The sequence below is a fragment of the Lissotriton vulgaris genome, chromosome 8 (genome assembly GCF_964263255.1).
Source record: "Lissotriton vulgaris chromosome 8, aLisVul1.2, whole genome shotgun sequence".
NCBI classification, from domain to species: domain Eukaryota; kingdom Metazoa; phylum Chordata; class Amphibia; order Caudata; family Salamandridae; genus Lissotriton; species Lissotriton vulgaris.
The window spans coordinates 1,371,597,453-1,371,610,741 of NC_141696.1; positions in this window are offsets into that span (position 1 = coordinate 1,371,597,453).

The following is a 13,289-nucleotide window of genomic DNA, read 5'->3' on the forward strand; positions in this document are numbered from 1 at the left end:
TTGTTTCTTGGAATGTTGCAGGTCTTGGGAACAAAACAGCTCTTCCATATTGGAATGAATTAATAGGAAGGTATGACCTGTGCATCTTCCAGGAAACGTGGTGCTTGGAACCAGTGTACAAGCCCGACTACTCCACTTTCCATGTCCCAGCAACTCCGTCTAGAAGTGGCCTCCCGTCTAGAGGTTTTCATGTCTGGGTTAAAATTTCATTAAATTGTAAGTTCTCCTACTCCCCTAACATCTCTAATAACATGATGAGGTTAACGATTCGGGTTCCCCAAGCCCCAGTGACCCTGGAAGTCTTTAACATCTACGCTAGAGGTATACCGGGGGGTGGTAAATCTCCGACCATATCCCTACTTGCAGATTCACTCTGTAACTGTCCACCAGATACTCTGCCGTTAATTGCTGGTGACTTAAACTGCACATTTGAGCCGTTGGCTGTCGACGGCGCGGTAGGTTTACTGGAGGAAGACGCGAAATGGGGAATCCCGCAATTGACGACTGTGCCGATCAAAAAGTGGACACCCGTCATTACCCAAATGAATGTCTTGGTGTTGGAACATGCTCTGGTAGCAGTGAACGGGCGCACGCCATCCGACTTCTCCGATGCGTGCACCTATAATAGGGTTAGTTGTCCCAGTAGAATAGACTACATACTGGTAGACAAGAGACTGTGGAAATATGTGTCGGAAATGGAGGTTATTTCATCTATCCATAGCGACCATAACCCCCTATCCCTTAGCCTGTGTAACCTGATAAATGTGGGGAACTCCCTGCCCAGCAACAGATTAACAATGGCGACAAGAGAAATAGTACCCTCGAATTGCAAAAGGTTCATTATCTGGCATAAAATTGCCATCAATGAGCAAATGGCAAATGCACTGGGGGAAATCGTTAAAGATGAGACGGAGAAGCTTTCTACACTCGGTGCCGATGATCCCGGGTCCGCCCAGGTTAACATAGTCTACGAGGAGACAATAGATAGGATGGCCGCTCTTTTCCTTGATGGATGTGAGATAAGCAGGCAGAAGCGTAGGAAGCACGCAGCCAGGTGGTATAACCACGAATGTAGAGGGGCCAAGTCCAAATTGATCTGTGCTATCAAAACCCGAGATCCAACTGAGGTCCGCCTAGCCCGAGCAGTGTATAGGCGTGCACTAACAGTGGCAAAGAGGGCTTGGGATGATTCCCATTGGGAAGAGTTAAAACTGGCCAGCCAGAATAGGAACAGGGAACGATTCTGGGCCTTAGTAAGAAAAAATACTGAGGATGGAACAGACCCATTACCTAACCATATCACGGACAGGGAATGGTTCGATCATTTTAGGAAACTGTATGCAGGGGTAGGGGTCCCTGAGAACACCGGAGCGATAGCAGAATGTATATTACCCCAACACGATATACCCCCATCCATTGATCCTATAGGGCAGAGGGAGGTAGAGTCTGCAATCAATAAAATTGTCCAAGGCATGGCACCGGGCCAGGATGGCATCCCTGCCGATCTGTTCTGTGCCAGCCCTAAACAATGGGCCAAATTCTTCTCCTTTCTGACCAATGCCCTCCTCCTTGGGTCTCCGGTCCCAAACTCATGGAAGGGAGCTGAAGTGATCCCTATATATAAGAAGGGGCAAGGGGTGATCCTGCCAACTATCGTCCAATCAGCTTGATCGACGCTGGCCAGAAGGTGGTTGGCAGAGTCCTCCTTAAAAGGATCCTCTCCTGGGCGGAGGAGAACAATATCATCTCTCCCTTCCAGGCGGGTTTCAGGGCCTGTACAAGTACTGTAGACCAGGCGTTCAGGTTGTTACTACTTCATTGGAAGACCGTTTCGATTAGTAAGGGTGGTCTGTACTTGGCCTTCATCGATCTGAAGACCGCGTTCGATCTGGTCCCCCGAGGGCGCGTGTGGGCAGTTCTTCACAATATGGGGTTCCCTCTGCCCATCCTGCACTTGTTGGCCCGCATGCATGATGGAACTTATGCACGCATTCGGTGGGGCACGAAGGAGCAGATAACAGAAAAAATCCCGGTGAACAGAGGTGTCCGCCAAGGATGCGTTCTGGCGCCGACCCTCTTTTCCTGATTTGTTAATGGGGTGGTTTCCTTTTTATCTGACATTGATGCGGACGCCCCCAGTTTGGCTGGAGTTAAAGTCCCCCCCATGCTCTTTGCCGACGACACGTTACTAGTATCTAAAACGCCCATGGGGCTTCAAAAATTGCTGGATAGGTTTTGTGTTTTCTGTAATGTAAGGGGCTTGGTTATTAACACTTCTAAAACAAAGCTCCTTTATTTTAATCCCCAGTAGAAAAGCCAATCGTACACTCACTCTTAATGAAGAGCCACTAGAGCAAGTTAAACTGTTAGATTGTCTTGGGATTAGGATATCCGACCAACTCAAGTGGAACTCCCACATTGATAAAATGGTTTTAAATCATTAACGGGTCGTGGGCGCCATAAGCAGGGAGCACAGATCCTCAGTATCAAGACCCATAGCCCCTGCCTTAGAGAATTATTCTGCAAAAGCAGTGGGTAGTGCATTATACGGGGCAGAGCTCTGGGGCTTTAATAATGTTGACCCCCTTGTAATGTCGGAAAATAAATTCTATAAGGAGCTACTGTCCATCCCCAGGAGCTCTCCTAGCAAGCCCTTTCAAATCCGCTTCTTTTTTGGGCCCGCCTGTGGCGTACACCAGAGCTAGAGCGCGACGCAGACGGCCTCAAAGAAGTTATGAGCTTGCAGGGGTCGCACAAAATAGTCTGTCTCTCTAAAATAAAGCATCTTCTGACGGCCATTGGCCTATGGGCAGTGTGGGAGTCTGGTGCCTCATTATCCAAATTGGAAGTCAAGCGGGCTTACTGGCGATGGATTGATGCCCAAGAATCTAGAGCGGATAACTTGGGCAGACTCACCAATGAGTTTCGACTGTAGAAAACTGTACCCATGCTTGAACCCTACATGGACTTTATCAGAAAACCTAAAGACAGGGCTTTATATGTACAGTTTACAATGGGAACCTTACCAGTCCGTGAACGTACCTCGAAATGGAAGCCACCCTATCAGACGCCTGCCACCTGCCCGCACTGCAGCACTGAACTGGAAACCATCCCACATGTTTTTTTTGTCTGCAGCGCCTATAATAAGCCTAGATCCAAATGGCTAAAACCAGTCTGTCGCCTACTTGTGACCAGAGGCTATGCCCCAGCACTAAGAATTTTACAATCCAATCCTAATACAGCACTGGCGTGTGGGGTAGCCAAATTTCTTACTTGGACGTGGGTGATCAGATTTAAAGCTGTGTGATGAACTTTTCCTTACACAATCACTTGTTTTTCTCTTAATTCAAAGCTGTAAATGGTTTAATACTGTTTTAACTTGTCCTTTTAACTATTTATTAAGTATTTTTTTAACCTCATGAATTGTATTTTTAATGCTATGTGCTTTTAAGATATCATATCGAAATAAAGCTTTGTACTACCACATATTATAGATTGCAAAGAGCAAAAAGGGAATTGTATCTATCATACCCGGAAGAGCCGCAACAGATGTCTTTATTGTAACTACTGCTTACAACTCCCACAGCACATCATATAGTTTCCAAACTATATGCTAAGTTACAAGAAGATATAGTGGGGAATACAGAGTGAGCACAGGAAAAATGGAACACAAGCCTAGACACTCCATTGACCGTAGAAGAATGGGCCACAACATGCACACTTCCATATCTACTGACACCTAATGGTAACTTACTAATCCTATCTACAAATACCTACACCAGACCTATTACACACCAGAGCGACTTCATAGGTACGGGTTGAGCATGGATTCGAAATGTAAAAGATGTCACTCAGATATAGCAGATTTTATACATCTTGCATGGAGCTGCCCGAAGGTAGCAGAATACTGGGTACAGGTGACTAAATCGCTGAGTGATAGGGTGGGAGTTCACATTGAATGTACAATTCGCACATGTTTATTGGGGCTAGTGCCTGGTGTACGTGCTGCTAAACGAAAATGTTGTGCAGTCGCTTTGCCTATGGCAAAGCGTAGGATATGAATGGGTTCGAATGGATCAGGTGCTCTAAAACTAAAACAATGGCTCAAGGACTTGACGTATTGCAAAGATACTCTATTGACGTACGAGGAGGAACAACCTGCGAGCTCAAGGCCCAAAGATTATTGATTTATTTAGTAGACTATTTACAATCGAACCAGATTGACTAAATGCATGTACAGTATATGTCGTAAAAAGTCTAATTTTGTAACCTATTATATGATGCATAGACTGGAGAATGGATGTTGTTGCGCAACGGTCGATTTTCCTATTTTCTGTTCACTTCTAAGTTTTATAAATGGAAAATACTATTTTTTTTAAAGGGAACAGGCTGGTAGCAAGATGCTACATCAGCCAGTGACATTTGCTATGTTGCAACAGATGTTGGCACAGTTGTCTTTGTGCTGTTATAATGAGTTTGTATGTTGCAAGTTTAGGCTATGTTTTTTATGGTTGTTTTCTGGGGCTTTCAGGGCATCTGAGTCACTAGGTTTACACCATAGGGTGGGAATTAGCAGCGATTACGTTTTCATAGAAGAACGCAGATTGAGAATTTGGTTGAGGGCTTCCAAGACGGATCAACTGGGCAGGGGAAAATGGGTTTTCTTGAACAGAAGTGGGGTGTGGGAGTGCTGTCCTGTGGGGTAATGGGAGGTTTTCAAAGCTTCTAGATTTTTTACACTAGGAACTATGTTTTGCAATGGGCAGGGAAGTCAAATTTCCATCGCTCAGCTGTGATGAGGAAGGTGCTCCTTACTCTGGGTGAAGACCCTCTACGATTTGGCACACACTCCTTTCGCATTGGGGCAGCCACGAAGGCTGCGAGATTGGGGTGGTCTTGGTCAGCTATACCTAGGATTGGGAGATGGAAGTCCAAATGTTGTGAAAAATATGTTAGGAAATGAAGTGCCGTCATCAGTTGTTTTCCTTGTTAAGGTTTGTTTTTCCACCTAGGTCAGATTCCAAGGCTTGTAAGTTTGAAAAAGACTACTTGGATAGTGGGACACTCCTTTGTAAAGTGGGCTGCTGTTTACGCTGAGCAACAGATTTGTGGGAGATCGCGTGGACTCGCAAGTGCTAACCATTAGGTGGTATGGAAGGGGTACGAGGAATGCTTTGGGGGTGGGGGGCTGGTTTCCAATGTTGTCTCTGATGTGCCTTAAAAGGGGGAGCCCTCCGGATTTGCTTGTTATTCACCTTGGTGAGAATGATCTCGTCGCCTTATCTGGCCTGACTAATAAAACTAATGAAACTGGATCTGTCTAACTGGGTTGACACCACGGTGATCTGGACTGAATTCGTAACGCGGCTGCACTGGAGAGGTGCAAGGAACCACGCAGCTTTGGAGAAGGCGAGACAGAAACTTAATAGAGCAATGAGACTTTACTGTGGGGGCATTGGAGTCAAGGTGCTATCCCATCCTTCTATACAAAGCACTGAGGGGCATCTTTTACGTGAGGATGTCAAAAAAAAATTTAAAAAAAAAGTCAAGCCTTCTATTTACTTGAATTGAGGGATTTAATTGCACAAATATGGAAGGAAAATATATGGTGCTCTAACAGAATGATATGATTTTTTCTACTTGGTGGGGCAGGAAAACTTTTTGGTTTTCCTGGTTGGTGGAATTTTTTCTGGGAGGATGGGCAGCCTTGAGCGGGTTTGTCCATCCTCAAAGAGGGGAGGTGGGGTACACAGTCACGTGGGCAAGGAAATGAGAATGAGGGGAATTTCTCAACAGGAATCAGTTCTTCTGGGTTTGTTGGGGGGTCATCATTTGGGGGGGTTTATGTTTTGTAGATGGGTTAAGATAAGCTTGGGGATTTGCCTGATCATCAAATGGCGAAATGTGTTTTGAGAAAATATAGTTAGCACCGGTCTTAATAAAGTGGCCTTTATTGCTAAACTAAGAAGTTGTGGTTTGTGAGTTATTGTGCGATAATCGCAGCCCGCCGGGCCTGCAGGGAGAAAGGCACTGGGGGATTGGTGCTGCTCCCGGAAGGCTGCACCCCAGAGTACCTTCCCTCGACGTGGACAGACCAGCGGGGACTCTATCAATCGTGCTGTCGGTTATTTAGCAGTCAATGCCTCCTTCAGTATGCAAACTGTCGTTCCGGATCGTCCACCGCTTAGCCTGTGCAGTCGTCCGCACCACAGGTAGCTGTGGTTCAGACCTCGCTGCAGGCTCTCTTGGGGAAAGGCAAGTCCACTAGCAGCCCTCAACAGCTCCACAAGAGCAGCCGCACCTCACGCAGCAGTCTTTTGATTAATAGTGCTCTTGAAGGTGGTCAATTTCCCCTCACCACGTGCTTCCCAGGCCTCATGCGCAGTAACTCAGGAGAGTTGGCTTCTGGATGTATTTGGCACTCAAACGTCACGAAAAGCGGGTCCCCGCCTCACAACTTCGCCTCCCGAGTGTGCCCAGGGCCAATTCAAAAGGCAAGAACTGGCTGGAAAGCTGTATCATACCGGATTGTATGGTGGTATCTCAGAGCTCCTTTAAGTTGCGGCCATTTTGGAACCAGGCATGCTCCTCCCCCCAAATGTATAAGTTAAGGCCCAGATTTTGTGTCATGGTTATGTCACTTTTTTGGCACAACTGCGACACAAAATGTAATTTGTTAAATATTTTAATGCGCTCAAGTGTACTCATGATAGACCTGCAAAACATGTGTCAAGTCTTAAGATCTGATGTAACTTCTGCGAGGTCATGTGTGATGTTGCTTCCTGTAATGCCACGTGCAAGGTCACGCTTCATGAGGTCACTTCCATACTGCCAAATTTGGTTAGTCCCCCCACATGTTTTTTAAGGACTTGTGCCCTGTTTTTAAGAAAGGTCGAGGATGCTGGGGAATGCTAGACCTCATTTTAGCTAATAGGGGATGTTATTTTGAAAGGTCCCTGTCGTTCTAAAGACAATATCTGTTTTATTCGGTCTTTTACTCGTATAGGTCGAATACAGAGCTTGAGGTGATCATCAACTATGGGAGGGATGTCGCACTTAAACTCCTATCCTTACATTTGTGTGAAGGATTACTATTGTCTCACATACGCATGAAATGAGGGTCATAAGCAAAACATGCAGCATAATTCTCTGACTGAGGCTCTGAATTTCTATAGAAGTAAAAGTGTGCAAATTGGTTTGCACTTTAAGGTAGAATATAAGTAATTCTCGGACTTATACTAGCACTAGTCAGAGAGCCATAACATAAGAGCTCTGACCCAGTACTACCTCCTCTTTTCAACTTGAACATTGGAATGTTGAGAGCTCCATTGAAAAGAGTAGAGTTCTCTGGGCTTCTAATGGCCAATATAAGCCTGGAGCTCCAACATTCTAATGTTTGTTCACGGCAACAATTGTGAACAAAGACCTCACTAAGCTCGAGGGGATTTCATCCCCCTCGGGCTCCTTGAGGTTTTTGTTTCACAAATTAGAACATTCTGCCCTATAGCAGTGGAATGTCCTAATAGCCTTAGAGCCCTCTGCAGCGGCTCTACCAGCCATATATATTTAGAATACAGTGATGCAGGGGCAGTGTTGTCAAGTTGGAAAGTGGAGGTAGTACTTGTCAGAATCGGGTGATCTAATATAAACTGTATTGCAAACTCTGTGCTAGAACATATGCAGAATTCCCTCAGGTGAGACAGGTAATTGCATAGAGGTCGAGGTGTGTATGTGAATTAAGTAAGGGGGCCCGTTTGGGTATCACATGTGACACATGGATGATTAGCTGCACAATATGGTGATTAACTTTCACCTTGTGCATGGTGAGAGGCGTCTTGAGGTGAGAGGTAAAGGTTTAGGCCTTGTGCGATTTGCACCTTTGAAGTTTGATCTACGAGTACAGGGTGTTAAGCGGGAATAGTATACTGTCCTTCTGGTGTTATTCAGAAGTGATGTATTTAATAATAGGTCTTAATGGAATCCGAAATAATAACACTTACTTACGATCTATGACGACTTAGGTCTATGCTAATGGTCTTTACATTTTGTAGATACTAGAAGCTCTGTACCTCAAAAAGAAGGTGAATGTTGGTCCTGAAGAAGGCGGCAAGAAAGGATCAGGGCCACCAAAATGTGTTGACCGTTGTGTTGTGTATTTCAAGGCCCAACCGTGTGAGACATGTAACATGAACATTCACCTTGCGTTGTGAAGCGGATCCATGGTATAATGGAATGAATTGGTAACTTCATTGATTTATAAAATAATAATGAAGAAATATATGAATGTTTAATTATGAATGAGTATGATTTAGGTCTACCAAGCTAAATAAATTAACTATTAAGATAATTTTTTGAATACCAGCCAGTTGCTCGTGAAGCTCAACAAGAAGCAGCTGGACTACCATAGGCACCGCCTATTTTGGTTGTGGTGGGGGGGTATTGGTGTGGGTTGCACTGGGGATTCCCATCACAATTCATCACTCAATGGTTGACCGAAAGGGCAGTTCTCCAGTATTGAATCTTTTATAGATTCACATGCTTGAATCTTCCCCGTAGTCATGGTGGGAGTACCACAGTATCATATGAAATAGCAGCAATACAACACCATAAACCTCAATAGAACAGAAAACTCACTTAAGTAACTTTTCAGCGTCATTTTACAACATCCAAACTTCAGCCAATCACAGCTGAGACCTCAGAGTTCCTTTCCCCGCAGAGCCACCATACCTCAGATTTCTTACTGCACATTGAGCAGAGCTCAGGAAGACTCCCTATCAACAGTTACAGTTTATTCTTCTCAACTTTTGACCTCCAGTCTCAGCTTTAGCTACTCTCAAGGTATTTCTTGGACTTTATACTTTTGACCTTCCTGCCTTTGATATACCAGAGCCTAAAAAATGGGCTGTTAAGGCCCTGTCAGACCTGTGGGAAGTGTAGGCTATTCTCTGAAGACCCCCACAAACGGTGCCTATATTGTCTCTACCCTGACCACAAACCCAGGGAATGCAAGTATTTTTGCACTTTTTCAGCTAAAACCCTGAAAGATACGCTGTTGCTCTGGCTACAGAAGTGAAAGGCTGCTTCAGATTCGGAGTCTGAACCTGAGGAAAAGGCCTATTCTGTAGTAGGGGATCTCTGTGTATAGTCATAATCTAGTGAATAGTCCCGCCCATGTGCGTGGACCCCGGAGCAATCAAAAATAATCTCTAAAGTGTCGAAAAAATGCAGAACTGCACAGACACTTAAGAGAGAATTTAAAGACATATAATGCAGCCTATAAAAGGCTACACTGTCCAGTACTTCAGCTAGAAATTCCACCAAAAATCTTCAAAAACAGCAAAGCCTGTACAGATTTCCTTTGCCTTCAGCACAAACCCCTCTGGAAGATAGAGAGGAAGACATGGACAGACAAGCCCCATAGGCTGCCATTATGTGGTTCAGAATAGGATACTGTGCCTTTAAGAGAACTTTCCAGAACTTCACAGTATCCCAGAATGCCTTGCAGGTCTCTTACTTTCAGTTCTTTTTTCCGGCTCCTGCAAGCAGGACCCTGGAGCATTGAGCTCTCCCTTTTCAAGGGTTTTTTTTGGTGTTTTTTGCACTAAATTCGATTTTGTGTATTTTTAAAGTACTTTGGAGCTTTCTTCTTGGTTTCTTGCACCCTTTTGTTGTCCATAATGCCTGCATTATTTGACAAATGCCCGGAGTGCTCCAGGAAGAAGGCCAAGTCAGACCCCCATGAGGTCTGTATATTCTGCCTTCCCTCTTCCCACATCCCTGAGGAGTGTGAGATCTGCCAAGGCTTCACTGGCAGGACCCTGAAGGACAGACTGAAGATCAGGCTTCAGGGACTAGAAGAAAGAAGACTGTAGGCGCAAGGTGGGTCTGGAGGGGCTTCATCTGCCCATGCTGAGGCCTCTGGGGGGCTTCCCAGGGGCAGGAAGCCCAGCACACATCCCCATTCTCCGTCGGGGTCGGTGGCACCCACCACGACGTCGAAGGGGAAGTCCAAGGCCGGCTCCTCGTCTCCCCAGGGCTCTGGGTCGAGAAAACGTCGCTCGTCGACGTAGAGGGACTTGCATAGGCCGCCGTCGACCACAGAGACATTATCATCGTCGCTGTCTTCGGCGTCGACGTCGAGCTTTCGGCGTCGGCGGGACCAGCGTCGACGCTCGCCGTCGAGGCGATACCGTCGATCGCCGTCGAGAGACAAGGCTTCATCGTCGTCGAGGGGATCCTCGTCGTCAAGACCGCCGTCGAGGCGGAAGCGGTCGCCGGCGAGACGGAAGCGTTCGCCGTCGAGGCGAAAGAGGTCGTCGTCAAGGCGGAAGAGATCGCCGTCAAGGCGGTCGAGGTCGACGTCGAGGCAGACACAGTCGACGTCGAGACACTCCAAGGCGACGTCGAGGCGGTCGCTGTTGAGGCGCAAGAGATCGCCGTCAAGACACAGAGGATCGTCGTCAAGATGGTCCAGGTCGACGTCGAGGCACGGCAGGCGTTCGACGCCGAAGCAGAGGAGACGGTCGACGCCGAAGGGACGCTCGACGTCGAGGGACCGACGTTCGACGTCTGAACACCGGTCAGCGGCATCGAGGGATCGTACTGCGCGGCCTAGGGCTGTGGGGGGCTCCCCTCAGTCCGGGAAGGATGGTGGGTCACCGGGATCGGTGCACTCAGGTGTATACTCCAAAGAAGTCTGTTTCACCTCCTCCTCCGTTACCTAGAGGTCCGCGTCCGAGGACTCCTACCCCTCCTCCGTTGCCTCCTCTGCCTGAAAAACCTCCACCGGTTCCACCGAGGTCGGTCTCGTTGCCCAGGCTCCCGACCCCTCCCAAGAAGACTCCTAAATCTAAGGAACCACATAAGCCCAAGTCGGCCATCCCGGAGACTCCGGTTGACCGTCCGAGGCCCAGGAGATCGAGATCTCGCTCCAGGCGGAGAGAACGATCGAGGAGCAGGCACAGGTCCTCCACCCGTTCCAGACGGCGCCATAGGAGACATAGATCCAGGTCCAATACGACTTCTAGGACCCGCTCCTATTCACCTACTTTGTCCGATTTCCCGGAGACTAGGGTGTCTCCGATCAACGACATTGGTACATTCCAGGAGGTTCTCCTGAGGGGGGCTGCGAAGTTGGGTATCACGGTGACAGCTCCTCCACCTACGACGTCCGTGATATTTCAAGACTTTGCACAAGAAGCACCTGTCTCGCCCTCTGTTGCCTTTGGTTCCAGGACTGGTTGAACCGGCACAAGAACTGTTTTACACCTGCGGTGGTGAAGGCTGCCCCGTCCAGACTTTTGAAAAAATACAGGGCACCGGACTCGGACCCTGCCTTCCTGAGGATGGACCCAGTGCCCGACTCAGTGATAGTGACGGCGGCCAGAAAATAGCATTCTACCTCCCCGTCCTCCACCGTGCCTCCAGACAAGGAGAGCCGCTGGATTGATTCGGCGGGAAGGAAGGCATGTGGGACTTCTTCCACCACAATTAAGGCTTCCAGCGACTCGGCATTACTGGGATGATACGACCGTGCGCTTTGGGATTCCATGGAGCAGTTCGCAGACCTTGTGCCGCGTGACAGGAAGGAGGACTTCATGGAAATCGTCAAGGAGGGGATGCTGGTCTCGAACCAGGCCATCAGTGCCGCGGTGGATATCTCCTTGTTAGCTGCACATGGCTACTGCCACGGTATCAACCAGCGCCGTCATGCGTGGCTCAGGCTTCCGTCACTCAAGCCTGAGGCGCAACAGCGAGTGGCCAACCTGCCGTTTTCCGGGGACACGCTCTTCGGTAAACACGCAGATGACGAGATGGCCCGGATGAAGGCCGAGGCAGAGACCCTGACGGCGGTGGGCTTGGAGAAGCCCAAAGACAAGAAACCCTACCGCCAGTTCCAACGGCGGTTCGGCTCGCAAGGGAAAGGAAGAGGACAGTCTTCGGGACAACAGCAGCAGCAACAACAGCAGCAGTTCTGAAGACCTTTCCAAAAACGTCAGAGGGGTAGAGGTGGACAGCAGTCCTCTACCGCGAACAAGGGCCTGGCCGGGTCTCGACCCTGAGCGGTTACTTCCCCGTCATCCGTTACCCGCTCCGGTGGGGGGAAGCGTTCAATTTTTTCTGGCAGAGTGGAGAAAAATTACTCAGGACAAGTGGGTGCTGAATATTGTTTGCAATGGATACAGTCTTCGATTCATCAGCCCTCCTCCAGCGATCCCTCCGGTCAGCTTGCAGTATCAACTGCACGAGCTCCAGGCGGAGGCCGATATCCTGTTAAGGAAAAGGGCGATAGAAGACGTACCTCTGTCTCAAAGAGGAAGAGGTCTGTACTCCCGGTTCTTTCTGGTTCGCAAGAAGGACAAGAACGAGTTCAGGCCCATTCTGGACTTGCGGCAGGCAAACAAGTGGATTCGCAGAGAAAAGTTTCGCATGCTGTCGTTGCATCAGATTTATCCTCAGTTGCAACAGGGGGACTGGCTTTGTGCCATAGACCTACAGGATGCGTACTTCCACGTGCCCATCGCACACAAGCACAGGAAGTTTCTGCGGTTTCAAGTCGGCACCAATCATTACCAATACACGGTGCTGCCTTTCGGGCTGAAATCTGCACCCAGGACATTCTCGAAGTGCATGGCAGTGGTAGCGGCACACCTAAGGAAAGGCAATGTGTTTGTCTACCCGTACCTGGACGATTGGTTGATCAAGGCCTCCTCCTTCTCAGAAGCTCAAGCAGACTTCCAGAAGACGTGCGTTCTCTTGAACAAGTTTGGGTTGCACATCAACATGTCCAAGTCTGTCCCGATCCCGGTCCAATGTATTCAATACTTGGGAGCCACCATCAATACGCTGTCAGCAAGCGTGTCTCCTTCGGAGGAGCGATGGAGATCGATCCTTCGGAAGGCTCAGGCTCTTATGACCGCTCCATCTACAACAGTGAGGACTGTGTCTTCTCTACTGGGGTCGATGGCCTCTTGTATCTTCCTCACTCCTCATGCACGACTTCACATGAGGCCTCTGCAGGAGTGCTTGGAGGACCAATGGGACCAGAGGAGAGGATCTTGGGACGACAAGATACGACTGTCTCTACATGCTCTTCAGTCTCTGACGTGGTGGTGTTCAGCGGAGAATCTCCTCAGAGGGGTTCCCTTCCACAAGGACATTCCTACTCAGACGATCGTGCCGGATGCTTCTCTCCAGGGCTGGGGAGCGCATTCGGGAGACTTACAGATCCAAGGCACGTGGTCTCAGACGGAGTCCACGTATCACATCAATTTCCTGGAACTCAGCTG